Genomic DNA, 16,712 nt, shown 5'->3' on the forward strand with positions numbered 1-16,712 from the left:
GACTCAGAATGTTTCCTTTCAGTCCATGCTGACTACCACCTCAAATCTCACTGTTGTTTTGCCAAACCAGCAAGCCATTGAGGACATGGACCAGAAAGAGAAACACTTCTGGTTGTCACAGAACAATAATCCAGCCCTGATAACGGGGGTGTCCTTTATCTTATCTTCCATGCTATATGTCTGTAGTCTGGGTGAACATTCCTTAATCAGATGCAGAAAAGGGACAAGTTACTTCACCAGAATGGCACAAGTAACCCTTCCCTGAGTCAGGACAATTTATCTGTTAACAGCTGACTCTCAACCAGTGGTTCTCAACCTTCCAAATGTAGCACCCCTTTATTAGAGTTCCTCATGTTGTGTTGACCTGAACCATTAAATTATTTTCACAGCCATGTCATAACTGTAAATTTCCATTGTTATGAATTGTCATGTAAGTCTGATAGGCAAGGTATCTGATATGGGACCTCCAAAGGGTTTGCAACCCACATTTGAAGAACCACTGGTAAACCAAGCAATGTGCTTTCAATAAAGCTCAGTTATCTTTTCATATTTTCTTCGATTTCTTGGACAGTCTGTGTCAGGAATTTTACAGATTTAACATTTTTCTTTGACAGATACATGGATTTCTTCCATTGTATCTTCTACACCTGAGATTCTTTCTTCCATCTCTTGTAGTCTGTTGGTTATGCTTACCTCTGTAGTTCCTGTTTTCTTCCCTAGATTCTTCCTTTCCATTATTTCTTCCATTTGTGTTTTCTTTAATTTTCCAATTCTATCTTCAGGTCTTGAGTTGTTTTGTTTACTTCCTTCACCTGTCTGATTATACTTTCCTGTTTTTCTTTTAGTTCCTTCAACTCTGTTTCTTTTATTTCATTCAGTGTTTTAAGCATTTCCTTTCTAAAGGCCATAAACTGTTTGGCTGCAGTTTCCTTTATTTCTTTACAGATGGCAATATTCTGTTTGAGTTTATCTTCCTCTATGTCTTTATGTATCTTATTTGTTTCCTTTGTTATCATCTTCATGACCATAGTTGTTAGGTCATCTACTTGGATTTCAGTTATGCTGGGGTGTCCAGGGCTACTTGCCCCTAGGTAACTGGGTTTTGGAGATGTCATATCGCTCTGTCTTTTGTTGCTTGAGCTTTTACACTGGCCTTTACCCATTGTGCCATCTTCGGTGTTTGGGGTTATTTTCTGGTGGTTCCTGGGGATCCTGTGGTGGAGAGAATCCCCTTTGCAGAAAGCTGGTTTTTCCTGAAGGATGTCTTCTCAGCTTTTAGGGTATAGTCCCTGGATGGCTGGTGTTTTTTTCAGGAGTTGCTCACCTCAGGGATATAGACCCTAGTGGTAACTGTGGTCTTTGTTAGTTAAGAGAGTTCTCCTCTCACCCAGGGAAGTCCTGAGGGCAGCTGCCCTGTTTCTAGGTTTCTTGTTGTAAATTTAATGATCAGCTGCTGTGACCCAGTTGGACATCAGGCATGCATCGTGAGTGCTCTCTGTCAGGAACAACTCAGCATTTGGCTAAGGCTGAGGATCTGGATTGCTTCCTTGTATGTGGACCTATCTGCATTGCCCATGTGGCATGATGGAGTTGGTTACCCAGAGGATATTTAAGCTGTGGGCTGGCTTTCCCCAGGGTCAGATGATTGTTCAAGGTTCCTGAATAAACTCTATTGAAAAAAAAAAAAAAAAAAAGAAAATGGAAAGATCTCCCATGCTCATGGCTTGGCAGGATTGACATAGTGAAAATGGCCATCTTACCAAAAGCAATGTACAGATTCAATGCAATTCCCATCAAATTACCAACACAATTTTTTGCAGACTTGGAAAAATAAATTCTCAATGTCCTATGGAATAACAAAAAAACCCAGAATTGCTAAAACAATTCTCTACAATAACAGCTCTTCTGGAGATATCTCCTTCCCAGATTTTAAGCTGTATTATAGAACAAAGTAATAAAAACTGCATGGTACTGGCATAGAAACAGGATGGTGGAACAAATGGACTAACAGAAGTAGCAGAAATAAACCCACACACACCCAATTATGGACACCTGATCTTTGACAAAGATGCCAAAACCATACAATGGAATAAGATAGCATCTTCAAGAAATGGTGCTGGTCAAAAATGCTGGTCTACATGCATGATCTATTTGCATGTAGAAAAATGCAAATAGATCCATACTTATCAGACTGCACAAAACTAAACTTCCAGTGGATCAAAGACCTCAACATAAAACCAGACACATTAAATCAATTAGAATAAAGAGTGGGGGAGGCCATAGAACTCATTGGTACAGGAGACAACTTCTTGCAGTTTTTTAAGATGTGTTAAATGCTCTCTTTTCTTTGGAAGCTGTTTCCCTAAGGGATTTGACCTCCTGACTGAGTTTAGTTTTAGTGTACTGAGCTGCATCCTCTATGTCAGAATCAAAAGGTAAGGCTGGTGCACAGAAAGGAGGAACTTTAATATATGGAGTCCATAAAAAGGGGGCAGCTGCCAGAGCCAGGAAAGACAGGAAGGGTTGCCAGTCTAGATTAAGGTATCTGGCAGCTTTTTACTCAAGGGAAGTGGCCTTTTCAGGAAAAGTTAGGTCATTAGGTCCGTCCTGTGTCTGCAAGTGAACAGTTGTTAAGAGAGGGGTAAAGGAAATGGGCTGCAGGCTGAACTAGGACTGGAGCTTGTGATTCTTGCATAGGTATAGAGATGGAGTCGAGGGAGGGAGCTTGGGAATGTTGGGGTAGTGCAGCCTTGTCCCTACCTACTTCAAGGGATTTGGGACTGCCTCTAGAATCCTTTTTGAGGAACTTTTCAGTTTGAGAAACTACCTCAGCCAAGTCAGGTTGGGAATGTCTGACCTGAAGAATATCATTAATCAAATTCCAGTAATAAAATGTCTGGACAGGCACCTTTTGTGGACCAGAAGATTCATAAATATTTTTAAGACAATTTCCAACTTTCTGCCACAGTCTTACATCAATAGTGACTTCTTGTGGAAACCAGGGGCAAATATTATTAATTGAAACAAAGAAGTTAAGTAAATCCTTTTCCTTAACCCTTACTGAAGGAGACTGGTAATTGCAATTCTGCCTCTTGTCCTTGGCAGATGCTGGTCTTATCCATCATTCCATTTCTCAGATACTGTCCTTGACATTCAGTCTCTGCAGGCAGGGTGCTCTGAGCCTGAGAAGTAGATAGCAAGCTCCCTGCAACATTGAGAAACAGACTGCAAACTTTGTGCATCCTGGAGTGAGACCTCTCATGTTTTGGCTAAGTAAAATTGCCTGCGTGAGAAACTGCTTGCACACTTTTGCCAATGTTAATTGTTACCCTGACACCCATTAAATCAGCATGTAGACTTGGTGTCCTTCCCTGTGTCACCCTGTCTCTCTCTCTGTCCAGCTGTATCGCAGGTGGTATTTAGCTGTCACTGCTGGCAGATGATATCCAGCCTCTTTAAGTGAAGAATGTATTTCAAAAAATTTTTTTTTGTAAATGATATATTTTAATAACTGCAGTATTTTTTTAATTGGCTCAAACATCATGGCTTGATTTTCTTTTTCAAAATTAATGAAATGAATACCAAGGTCTTTTGACCTCACCCAAAAGTTTGAGCAACTGATTTAAGTTTGTTGTTTGTCTGACCAAGGGTTATTTTTTTCAATTACCTGAAAAATTTTAAATGTATTATAAAATTTAACTCTGATGGTCCAGGACCAATCTCAGAGGTGTTGAGTCAAATTTTCTCATGTCTAAAAATATTAATATATGTCTAAAATATTAATATAATCAGCCAGATTTGAAAATATTATCTGTTTGTCCACAAATAAACATATACACACATAGAGACATAGCTAAGGAACATAGAAATCCGACATAGTCAACTTGGAATAATCAGAATACTCAAATACCAGGGCTTTACCAGCCTCTACTGGACACTAGTACCACAAATTCCAGAAGGAGTGGACCCCTTCATGGGTCCCCTCCACACACATAGATACCAGAAGGAGCAGAGCACCCATGGCCTTCTCTGGAGCTTTGACATGGAGAGAAGACTCCAGCAGCCCTATTATCACACAAAATAAGGTCTCCTGGACTCTTTCTCCTGGTGTCAAAAAAAAGTAGGGCTTTTATAAGCCCCCTCCCAGGGAATTGGAGCATCCCTCATATTCCGTTGAACAGACTGCAAACTCTCCAAGGTTTGCCAGACTTTGAGAGCAAACCAAAACTAGAAATGAAAACAGAAAGCCAGCACACACACACACACACACACACACACACACACAAAAAAAAAAAAAATGGAGACAAAGAAAAGAACAATAGCAGTACCTGCTTTTTAAACATTTACATATTTTTTTTAAAACCTGTTTTTGTAGTATTAAAACAAAGCATGGTCTTTAGGAGTGAAATCATAAATCAAATTTATAATTTTAAAAGTAAAACCAACTTTAAAATTTACCAGTGCAAACAATCCAATTTTATTTTGGTTATTATCATTTTGTATTACTGTTATTATTATTATTATTATTATTATTACTATTGATTTTAATTTTCCTAATTCTCTTAATAACTGAACTTGTTTCCTTTCTAATTGGACTTTCTCTTGAAGAACAGTAATATCTTCCTGCAATGGTTATGTATCTCCTGCACAGGTGGCAGGGAAAGCCATGGGGGGAGGGGGCCGCCAGTCTGAATTATGAGACTTGGAAGTTTCTTCGTCTTACTCCCTTTCATCCTCACTATCTAGCTCTTAGATTATTTTTGGCTCTCAAATTACACAAATCTGTTTGGGCTCCTTTATGAACATTTGAAATAACCTTAGAAGTACTTTTTCTTTTTACTTACATACCTTCAACTGGGAAGAAGGGACATACTTCCTTTACAAACTAAAGTGTATAAGGGCATTTCTCCCAATTCATCCTGTTTATTTAAACACTGACATTAAAGTCCCGTAAATAACTCCCTGCTACTGCTCTGCCCAATGATTGAGCTGCCTGCCTAACTTGTCTTCCTCTGTGCGATGGGCAGTATCATGAAGCACTGTTTTTACTTAGGCATCTGGAGCTCCAAAAACCAGTGTTTCTCACTTTTGACCCTCATTTTCAAGGTCCATTTTTGGGTAACAACTGATCCATCCCACAGGCTAGTTGAACAGGAACCACCTGAATGAGGGAAATTGGGAGACAGAGATGTGAAGAATGGAGGCAAGACAGATTCCTGATGGGGTCTCAATTTACTGAATGTGCAAACAACACTTATAAAGCAAAGGGTACAAGCAATTTTTTTTTCACTGTAGCAACACATCTGTGCGACATGGCAAGGCAGATTTAACTCAAGGTTAATTAATGCCACATGCAGAATTAACTCAAGGTTATACAAAGTTTGCTGTCTGGTTCCCAAGGGTGCAGGGAGCTTCTCAGTCTCAAAGAAGTCCACCTGCAGAGACTGACTGCCAAGGACAATCTCTGAGAAATGGAACTATTAATAAGACCAGCATCTGCCAAGGCCAAGAGGCTCCCATCTTGAGGGAGTCCTTGAGACCCTGTAAAAATAAGTCATGCTTACTCCCATAATTTATCATTCTGACTTACCTCTTACTAATTTACTGCTTCAGAAGATTGCAAAACTGTTTTATGGTTTGAGATATCTCCGGCAAGATATCTTAAGAATGTTTCCTTAAGATGTCTCAAGGATGATCCAAGACTGCTGAGCAGATGTTCTCACCTAAATCTATCATCCATAACCTAGGGTCCTAGTGTGGTTTTTGGTAACTTTTCCATTAATTGGCATTGGCTCCCCCAAATGGCTTTGGCTCACTAATTGGCTTTGACTTCAGTAAATTGCTTTGAATCCAGGCATGCCCGTAGTTCCCAAGCTCAGGAAGCTAAAACAGGAGGATCACAGAAACCTTGAGAACAGCCTGGACTTCATCACAGGATTATGTTTCTAAAATGGGAAGAATTAAAGGGGGCAGGTGGTCAACGAGTCAGCGAAATGTCTCAGCAATAGCTACTTGCCCCATCTGCACAAGGCTCTGAACTCCAATAGCCCCTCTTCTTTCTACTTTCCTTTCTTTCTCCTTCTCCTTCTATACAGCCTCACACACACACACACACACACACACACACACACACAGAAATCTAACTATTTATGTAAAATTGCCTGTAGTTGTAGTTTTATAAAGCAAAGCATTCTGCAGGCAAATTCAGGTCACTGGAGTATAGTCAAATTAAGGTTCTCAGGATAAGCAAAGAAGTAACAAAAGTTAAAGGAATTTAGAAGAGATTTCGTAGCTGGATCCATGAATTATTTTTTATAAGATGAAATTTTCTCTAAATGGAAAATAAAATTAAGAGAAATAATTAATATTGAACTAACATTTCAAAGTTCCTTCCAGCCTAGTCAGTTTGCATCCAGAAATAACATCCTTGGTAACTAAAATGTTTTCAGTCAATTCTTTTAACTGGCCAAAGAAACCAGCAGGACTTCCATAGTCATCAGTGAACTGCATATGGTACCAAAATTGGCTAACTAGAAATGTGGGGCTTCTTTTCCCAGGTGCTGATCCTCAAAGAGGTCTAAGTGGCTCCTCACCAAACCTACTCACATGACTGGACCAGATGCTTGCCTATTCCATCTTCCAAGGCGACATCATTGTAAGTAACATGTTCTCTGCAAAACCATTTTTCAAGCTGTGTAGAAACGAGGTTCCCCTCATTGTCTAGCCTGTCTTTGCAGGAATACAATTAGGCAAATGCAAACAAGGCTGCAGGTGCTTACCCAGTGTTTGCCAAAAACAAAGAGGCCATCAAGAAGTATGTCAGGGAGAAGAAAGCCACAACTGTAGTAAGTGTCAACAGCAGTAGTCAACATTTTGTCTTTAAGAATTCTTATTAGAGCCAGATGCAATGGTGCACACCTGTAATGCCAGCACTTATGAAGGAAATGGCATGAGGATCTCTGTGTGTTCCAGGACAGCCTGGTCTACAAAGTGAGTCCAGGACAACCAGAGACACTCTGTTTCAAAAGACAAACAATATAGATTTTTTTGTGTGTTTGTTTTTATATATTTTTATTAATTATTTGTTACATTTTCTTTCACTTTGTATCCCAGATGAGGGCACCTCCATCATCTCCTCCCAATCTCTCTCTCCTTTCCTCTTCTCACCCTATTCCCCTCTCCTAGTCTACTGTTAGGGGAGATCCTCTCCTGCTTCTATCTGATCCTAGGCTAGCAGTTCTCATTAGGAGTGCATCCATTGTCTTCCTCTGTGGCCTGGCAAGGCTGCACTCACCCCCAACCCCTCAGGAGTTGTGATCAGAGAGCCTGCTGGTGAGTTCAAATCTGAGAGAGTCCCTGTATCACATACTAGTGAACACACTTAGAGACTGAGTCTATGGGCTACATCTGAGCAGGGGGTTTAGGTCCCCTCCATGCATGGGCCTGCAGAGCCCACATGTAGGGAAAGGATCTTCCCCAAACATTTATCTGACAGAGGGAGGGCTTATATCCAGAATGTATGAAGAACCTAAGAAGTTAATCACCAACAAACCATGCCATCCAATTTAAAAGTGGGGTTCAGAGCTAAACAGAGAATTCTCAATAGAGGAATATCAAATGGCTCAGAAACACTTAGAGAAATCTTCAACATCCTTACTAATGAGGGAGATGCAAATTAAAAAACCCTGAGATTTTACCTTACCCCCATGAGAATGGCTAAAAAATAAAAATCTCATGTGACAACACATGCTGGAGAAGACATGGTGTAAGAGGAACCCTCCTCCATTGCTGGTGGGAATGTACACTTGTACAACCACTTGGGAAATCCATCTGGTGCTTTTTCAGGAAATTAGGACTAGTCATTCCTCAAGATCCTGCTATACCACTCCTAGGCATATAACCCTTTATTTTTTATTTTTAGTGGTGCTTGGGCTTGCATGCCTGCATGAGTTTGTGTGTGTATATGAGTATAGATGGTCACAGAAGACAGAAGTATAAAATCCAAAAGTGTTATAGCTCCCAGCAGTTCCAATATTCATACCAGGAACTGAACTATGGTTCTCCTTCACTCTAATACCAATATTTAACCAATGAGTAAGCTGTCAAGCATCATCTACATTTCAATTTTTTAGTCATATTCCATCTAATTGTTTTGTCAAAACCTGTTCATTCAGTGCTGCCTACTGAATAGAAAGACAGAAGCATGTCACAAACTTTCCCATGTCACAGCTACTGTGAAATCATAGAAAGAGAAAAACTAAAATATTTAACAAAAAATAAATTGATCAATATGTAGAGCCAAAGTCTAGATCCTCTCCTGCAAACAAATGAAGAATGACCTGAAGGGATACAGAAGACAGGGTCTCTATGAAATATTTATGAAATCAAATAAGCCCCATCTAAGATTTCCTTCAATCAGCAACATTTCTTTTGGAGGATTGTTGGCATGTCAAGTGAATACTGACTTTAAATTTTGTGAATATAGAGGCAAGCCATGTTTTGATCAAATGTTAGAAGTGTTAAGAGTGGGGCCATAGAGATGCTGTGCCAACAACCAGAGGAATTTAGCTCTAGCCTATAAGCTTGGATTCTGCTATGCAGAGGGTGAGCTTGGGTTTCACATGCCTATAAAATATTGTACACTGTTATATAAAATATACACACTTGCCTTATAAATACACACATAGCAGGTGTCACTGTTACAGTGAAAATTCATACAATGGATGGTCTTACTCACTTCTTCCCTCTCCTGTATCGTGTTATATCAGCCCCAACTAGGGTGTTTTAGACTTTCAGAATCCATCCTCAACATTATATCTCCAACTAGACATGCTTTTTCTTTACCTCTGTTTTTCTCTTGTGATATTTTTCTCAGTTTGAATGCCTTCCCCAGCTCTCTTGCCCTCCCTCAAGGACCACACTGTCCCATTTCATAAAGAACCTTCTCAGAACATTCTAAGCCCACTCCACCCCTTTGGAACAATACCCATTTTTCAGATTTTAAATGAAAAAAGCTGGCTTTTGCAGGTCCTTACATGTTTGGTGGGTTCTTCCTTTTCCAGGGTGCAGCAGAATTTATTGGGCAATTTCTACACACAGAGCAGTCCTGAAAAACTTTTGTTTCCCAAGTTGTCTCAGACTTCTCAAGTGAGCATAGAGTGCTGGGCTCTATGGAATAGCTGTCAGAGCTCCCCTTCGGGTTCCATGGACTCCTATGGGGTACCCAGAACATACTGGATTTACTCATGTTGAATGAGGTGTGTGTGTGTTTGTGTGTGTGCTTGTGTATGTGTGTATGTGCTCATCCTCATTGAGGTGTGTTCACATGCATGTGTACATGTGTGCTCATATGCACATGCAAATGCCTTCTGTATAGCAGGTTCTTTCTAGGTCCTTTATGAAATTGCATTTAAAACTCACCACAGTTGTCTGGGTTTAGTGATATTATGATCCCCATTCCACAGGTCAGTAACCAGAGGCTATGAACACTTACTTGCCTCAGTGTGGAGAGCTGCGTTTGCCATGACCTAAAGAGGGCTCTGGTTTCTGCCTTCCGCCATCCCATTGGTGAGTGCTCTCGGGATAAACAACTTCTTATTGGCTGTGGTGTGTCTGATGATCTGCCGTCTACCTATCCGCACTTCCCACGTGCCTTCCTGAGATTGGTTGGCTCCAGGGTACTTAGTACTGTGGAGGGCTCTCCCTGGGGTCAGAAGATAGCTCAAACCTTCCTGAATAAACTACTTGGAGAAGAGTTCATGTGCCATGCCTTCCTTGCTGGTCGAGGTGGGTGCGACACCTCAGAGTTGGTGTCTGTCCATGTGCCAGGCCCAACACTTAATCACAAACATAGAGTATTTTATCTGTGTAGTATGGGTCATGCCCAACTGTCACTACCTCTCCATCTCTTTCTCCCACAGAATAGTTCTCTAATCTCAAGAAGGAGCATCTTCACCTTACTCCTTTGTCACATGTAAGCCTACAGAAATTCTGGGTTTCAACACCAGATGACTGAGAGGAAAGAAAAAAGAAACAAGAAGGACAAGACTGCTACTAAGTATAGTAGAGAAGAAGTTTTATTGTAGATAAAAGGTTAAATAGAGCCAGAGGATGTGACATCTGGGAGAGTCCACAGTGAACATGGCCAAGCTGAGCAGGGTCATTTGAGGGGGAAGGAGAAGGGAGAGCAAGAGAGGAGACAGTCATAAACCAAGAGCAGCTGCCTGGGCCAGGAGACTGACCAAGAGGTAAAAGGGTCAGAACAACCAGCCTAGAAAAAATAACTGGATTATATAGGGATGAGCAGCTGGCAGAATGGCAGGCTAGTCCCTGGGCTGAAGGTTTCAGGGTAGGGGCAGGATATGCAAGCCAGGAGGACCCTACAACAGCTAGAAATGGAGGGATGCTTAGAGAACTTGGTTAGCCAACCTCAGCTTTGAGTGTTAACAGGTACAACACTTAGCATTTTGTCCAGGGTTTGACACCTGACACTGTGATGATTTCTTTCCCCACCTTTTGTTTTCTTTTTAACACAGTCCATTTCTTGTGCCTCTTCTCCTACATAACTTTTACTCTAGAAATTGCCTAGGATCCTAAGCCTGGCAACCAAAAGCCACTCCATTGCTTGTCCCCAGGATGCTGTGACGCCCCCACCGAAGCCCCAACAAACACACTCCTGCAGTGTGCCTCGAGGTCCCATAGTTTGCTTCTCATTGGCACTCATTTTACCTGACCCCACCCTGGAGTTTGGACTCTTCCAAATGTAGATTATGACCCCCAAACCTCCAGCACCTCCAACTCACATGTTCCTGTCTTCCCATGTAAATAAACTAACTTTCAATGCCTCTGTGCATCCCTGATGACACTTCACACAGGCTTACTCATTTCTATCCGAAGATGTATTCTGTAGGCTGTGGCAAAACCACAGTACAAGTCCAGGCATGTTACCCCGTGCCCCACTGTGGGGCTTCTTCCACATGGGCACTGACTGGGGGCTGTTTGCTTTAGGACCCTCCTTAAGGCCTAGGTGTCTACTAAGCTAGACTTCACCTCAATCGGACAAGCATATCTCAACTGTAGCCCCTAGGTCTGTCGACCCCAAGATTACTATGGTCCAAAATTGTTTTATTTAAAACATTATCAAGCCTGCTCTTGCATTTTTCTTTGTAATTGTTCTTTGTTCTGTGGTTTCCAAGTGTCAACTTTGTAGAGAACACCACGGTTTTGTAGTGGCAATAGGTTGCACATGCCTACATGTAAAGGAGTAGTTCTCAACCTGTGGGTCCCAACCCCTTTGAGGTAGAATGACCCTTTCATGGGACTCTCCTAAAACCATCAAAAAGCACAGGCATTTACCATAGGAAAATTGCTGTCCTGAAGTAGCAAAGAAAATAATTTTTGGTTGTGGGAGGACAGCACAACTTGAGGAAGTGTATTAAAGTGTCATGGCAGTAGGAAGGATGAGGACCTCTGCTCTAGAGGAGATTCAGGCCCCTGACTATGGAGGCCACCTGCAGTTTTTGCTTATAGGCTCACATAAGTGGAACGCTGGTTCATATCAGCCTATGGAGGCTGGCTCTGTAGACAGCACAGGCCAAAGGGGCAGGTGTTGGCTATCCAGAAAGAGACTGAGATAAGGTTTCTAGGTTCTCTTTCTGCTCTCCCACCCTCCTTGGAATGAATTAATAAACAATTGTCATTTCTCTCAGAAGCACCTGTATTTTCCCAGTGGATAAATGTGAGTCCCAGCCTTAGCATGCTACCCCTGACAACATAAAATACTTTACAGATAAAGAGTTTGTGCAATAGAAAACTGACAATGTATCTTGGGGGTTGAGATGGAAGGAATGTGAGGAGCTGCTTCTCCTCTTTTTTTTGCTCTTTACAATCTATCCCACCCCTGGAGACCTTGATTTAAATGTCGGTGGGGCTTGGTCTGGTCACCAGTGTTAACATGGAGAGCCAAGCTGGAAACTGCAGGTAAAGGCCACGTAGCTGATTTCCTAGCAACTCAAATACATAAGAATAGCACTAGCCACCACATGGATTTTAAAGAAAGCACATAGCTTTCTCAGAATGTTTAATGTGACTTACCTCATAATTCAGTACAATTTGGACTTACAGTAGTCACCTGGGAACTTCATATATGTTTAGCTCTCTGCCTAACATATTTGTAGAGCTTACTTTCCAATGCAGTGAAGGAACACATAAAATAATTCATCTCAAGCAGGTTTTGGTGGCATGCCTTTGATCCTAGGCCTCTGGAGGTAGCTGCAGGTTGTTCTCTATGAGTTCAAGCCAGCCTGTTCTAAAGAGAGAGTCCAGGATAGCCAGGGCTGTTATACCCAGAAACACTGTATCAAAAGCAAAGCTAAAAGAATCCAGTCTCACCCTGTACAATTGTCTAGATATCTGTCCTCTTGGGCTGAATGGATTGGGGTGTCTGACCTAGCCAGACATCATAACAGATTGTCCTTCTATGTAAGTATGAGCCAAAATAGGTCTTCCTCAGCAGCAGTCACTCAGAGAACAGCTCCTTGTATCCTGAGGAACCACTTGTTTCTACAGTGGAGGCTCAGTACAACCCTCTCCACAAAGCAAGGCAGGGAACTTGTTCCTCCCTGGGCATGCTGTCTTCCCTGTGGCTATGCCCAGTCTCACCCCTGGCAATGCGAGCCCAGTAGCAGGTTAGATATGGCATATTTCCCCACAACCTTCTTTAAATGCTTTTTTGTCTTCAAACTTGAACATCATTCCCAGGAGAATATTCACCAGAAATCAGTAACTTTTTTGTTGGGTTTTGTTGTTGTTTTGTTTTGTTTTGAGGCAGGGATTTTCTGTGTGGCCTTGGCTATCCTGAACCCAATTTGTAGATCATCCCTAATTCACAGAGAAGAACATGCCTCTGACTCCCTGAGTGATGGGAATACAGGTACAGTCCAACATATCTGGCTTCAGTAAGTTCTATAAACCAAGATTTTGGAGATATGGGTTGTTTTTTATTTATTTTTGGTTGAATATTTTTCTATCCATTTGTTGAACATAACAATAAACTTTCTGGGCATGAATGAGATATTGTTGAGTTTGAGATAGGCTTCATTCTCTGCAACCTTCTGACTCTAAAGACATAGTAGAAGTCACATAGTCCTTTGTAGACATTTGCACTCACAAACGTGTATGCACACACACAAGACTTTATATGTCTTTTAATTCAAATTTACATGTATGACCCAATCAGGAAAATCTTCACTGTTATAAAGATCCACACATTAAAGAGGAAAAAAAGATTGAGTCTCCAAAGAGAATGTGAGTCACCAAGCCAAATTCTGGGTGGAGTGGGTAAGGAGAGCCTAGGATCTTCCCAGTGCCTGGAGTTACATCACATGGGATGCCATCATCTCTGATATCATATCAGTCTGCCCAGGTAGTAGCTAACATTACTCAGGCCACTTTCTCTCCTCCATGCTGACTACCACCTCAAATCTCACTTTCCTTGTGCCAACCCAGCAATCCATTGAGGACATGGACCAGAAAGAGAAACCCTTCTGGTTGTCACAGAACAATAATCCAGCCCTGATAAGGTGGTGTCCTTTATCTTATCTTCCATGCTATATGACTGTAGTCTGGGTGAATATTCCTTTATCCGATGCAGAAAAGGGACAAGTTCCTTCACCAGGATGGCACAAGTAACCCTTCCTGAGTCACGACAACTTGTTAACAGCTGACTCTCAACCAGTGGTTCTCAACCTTCCAAATGTAGCACCCCTTTAATATAGTTCCACATGTTGCTGTGACCTGAACCATAAAATTATTTTCATAGCCATGTCATAACTGTAAATTTCCCAGTGTTATGTATTGTCATGTAAGTCTGATAGGCAGGGTATCTGATATGGGACTCCAAAGGGTTGGCAACTCACATTTGAAGAACCACTGGTAAACCAAGCAATGTGATTTCTATAATGCTCAGTTAACCCTCTGAATACCTTTGAGATCGTTGTTACACTTTTGACAGATGTGAAAAGTGAGGCACAGGTGGTTAAAGATTAATTCCAGCTAAGGGTCATCACTTCACACTGTGAGTGTGAAGATTGCATAAGGAAGAACATGAAATTTGAACATCATAATTTGACTTCATAGCTGATTTTCCTGTTGCATTTATCCCTGGACATGAATTTATTTATTTTTATTGTGACACTTATGGATAGGTGCTTTAGATACCACACAGTCCCAGGCACTTACAGACTGGTGGATCTGCAGACCCTGTCATCCTTGCACATGCTAGCAACATCATTGCTGGGAATCTTCCTTCACCTGGACAAGGCAGATGGGATAAGAGCACTATCATCTGGCTCTTTGGGAAGTGGTACCTTTCTGAATTATTGTGATGGAAATTTCCAGGTACTTTCACAGAGAGAATAGATGACTGTGTGAGCATCACCCAGTTACAACAATGATCACACATATACACATATTTAAGAGAGGAAATAGAAAGAGAGGAAAACAACGACAACAACAACAACAAAACAACTAGCCTACACCAATATATTCATTCGTTTTTTTTGCCCAGGAAATTAACCAGTATCTGACAAAAGCAACTGAAGGGTTTGTTCTGGCTCAGAGTTTGAGGAAACAGTCTCAAATCAAGGGGAATTTACCATGGCAAGAGCGGGAAGTAGATGCTCACAGTTAGAGGGCTTAAAAGGGAGGGTGCTTGGCTAGCTTTCTACCTTCTGTGAAGTTCAGTGCTCCCGCCCAGGAACTATTATTCCCGAGATTTAAGGTTCTTCTTCCTATTTCCCTGTGCATGTGCCTTGGGGCTTGTTCCATGGCAAGTATGGAGCTCATTGAGACTTGCTATTACAAAAGGGAAAATCACTTTTATCCAATGGAGTGTCACTGTGTATATTAACCATACTCCAGGGCTGGACTCATGACTGGGAGTTTATGGTCAGGACAAAAGGAATCCCAAGGTTGTATTTCAGGTTTTGTGGGATTTTTTTTTTCTCTTTATTTTTTTGTCTTACTGCCTTTTTGTTTGTTTTGATTTTCCTTTGTGTGTGTCTGTGTATTTATGAAAGAAAGAACATAATGTTATGTGGGGAAGAAAGGGGGGGGGGATCTGGGAGGAGTTAAGGGAACAGGAAAACATGAACACAATATATTGCATGTGGCTGTAGAGAAGGCTCAGTAGTTAAGAGCACTGGCTACTCTTCCAGAGTTCAATTCCCAGCAACCACATGGTGGCTCCCAGCTCTTTGTAGTGCAGTCTAACTCCCTCTACTGGTGGGCCTGAAAGCAAATCACTCATATGCATAAAATAAAAGAATCTTTAAAATATATATTATATGAAAAAGAATAAAGAAAAAAGGAAAAAGAAAAGGATTAGCTCTCTGAAGCAGTAACACAAAATGCAGACCAGCAAGCTCCTCCTGACATTACCTGGAAAGGGTGAACATATTCAATTCCACACACTTCATTCTGGTGTGTAGTGACACAAACCTCCCAGTGGATCCATCACCAGTAACAAGATGTCATGTAAGTTAGCTAAACTACAAGCCTATAGTGAGTGCCAACTGTGCAGACACAGGTATCTTGGTGACAGAGCAAGGGCAATGTCCACAGAAGTATAGAGCTCCAGAGAACCTGGTTGTCTCTTTCCAGTTTCCTATACTCTGTCAAGGACTCCCATGCCACTTCAAGGGGTAAGTCTGACTTGATGCCTATGAGGGGTTGGGTGTTAGAGTCTTTCCATGAGATGACAAGGTACAAATATGCGAGGGTTCTAGCAAGCAACTACTGTCACAATGACACCTTAGGCAGCAATGGCTCAGAGCATCCCAACTTCCGTGTCAGCCTATGAGCACTGGCAAAAGAATCTAGTGAGCTGAGCTTACAGAGCAGGGATATGTGATAGCCTACATGTGCTATCATGGATATCTTACGATTCTTTGGAAATTCCAGGGACACTCATGTTATTTTCTGAATTGTTTAAATACAAATTTGGAGTACAATATGACACTGTGAAAAAAGACTTTGACCTCAGCCCCAGAGAAAACAGAGGGAAGTGGATCTCTGTGAGCACATGTGTGGAGTCCCACAGGTAATCTCCAGAGATCCCATGTAAAGCAATCAAATAGCTGGAAGAGAGGATTTGAACATTGTCATCCCAGGAAGATATAAAGGATGAGGATGACAGAGAGCTTAAGTTTCCTAATTATTCCACTGCCTAGTGTATAAAATAGCACTGAAACACCACACTGCTCAAAAGAGGTAATTATCCTTATTAAATTTCTTAATTTACAGCATGACTTTGTGTACTCATATAATGTGCTTTGTAAATTCATTGGCATTTCAAACCTTCACTTTTCTTCAAAACATTAACATCTACCCTGGCATGCTACAAGTCCTACAAGTCCCAAAAAAATTCCAAGAAGATCCTGGCCTACAGAAGTTAACCATCAAACACAAGTGTTTCTCAAGTTCATTCCTGTGTCTAATACAATAAAATATCCCATTTTAACAAAAGAAGATGTGACAGATGACATGTGATACTATGGCCTTTGTACATTGAGCAGGTTTAAGCAAATGTCCTTCCTCTGTTAGATCACAAAAAAATTGCAAACAGAGGTCCCAGTAAGGAAAAAAAGGAAACCAAAATAAGAAAAATGGAGCTCAGTTTCTCTTGAATGGTAGATAGTCCCTGTCTCTATTAG

This window comes from Meriones unguiculatus, assembly GCF_030254825.1.
Source record: "Meriones unguiculatus strain TT.TT164.6M chromosome Y unlocalized genomic scaffold, Bangor_MerUng_6.1 ChrY_unordered_Scaffold_32, whole genome shotgun sequence".
NCBI lineage: Eukaryota > Metazoa > Chordata > Mammalia > Rodentia > Muridae > Meriones > Meriones unguiculatus.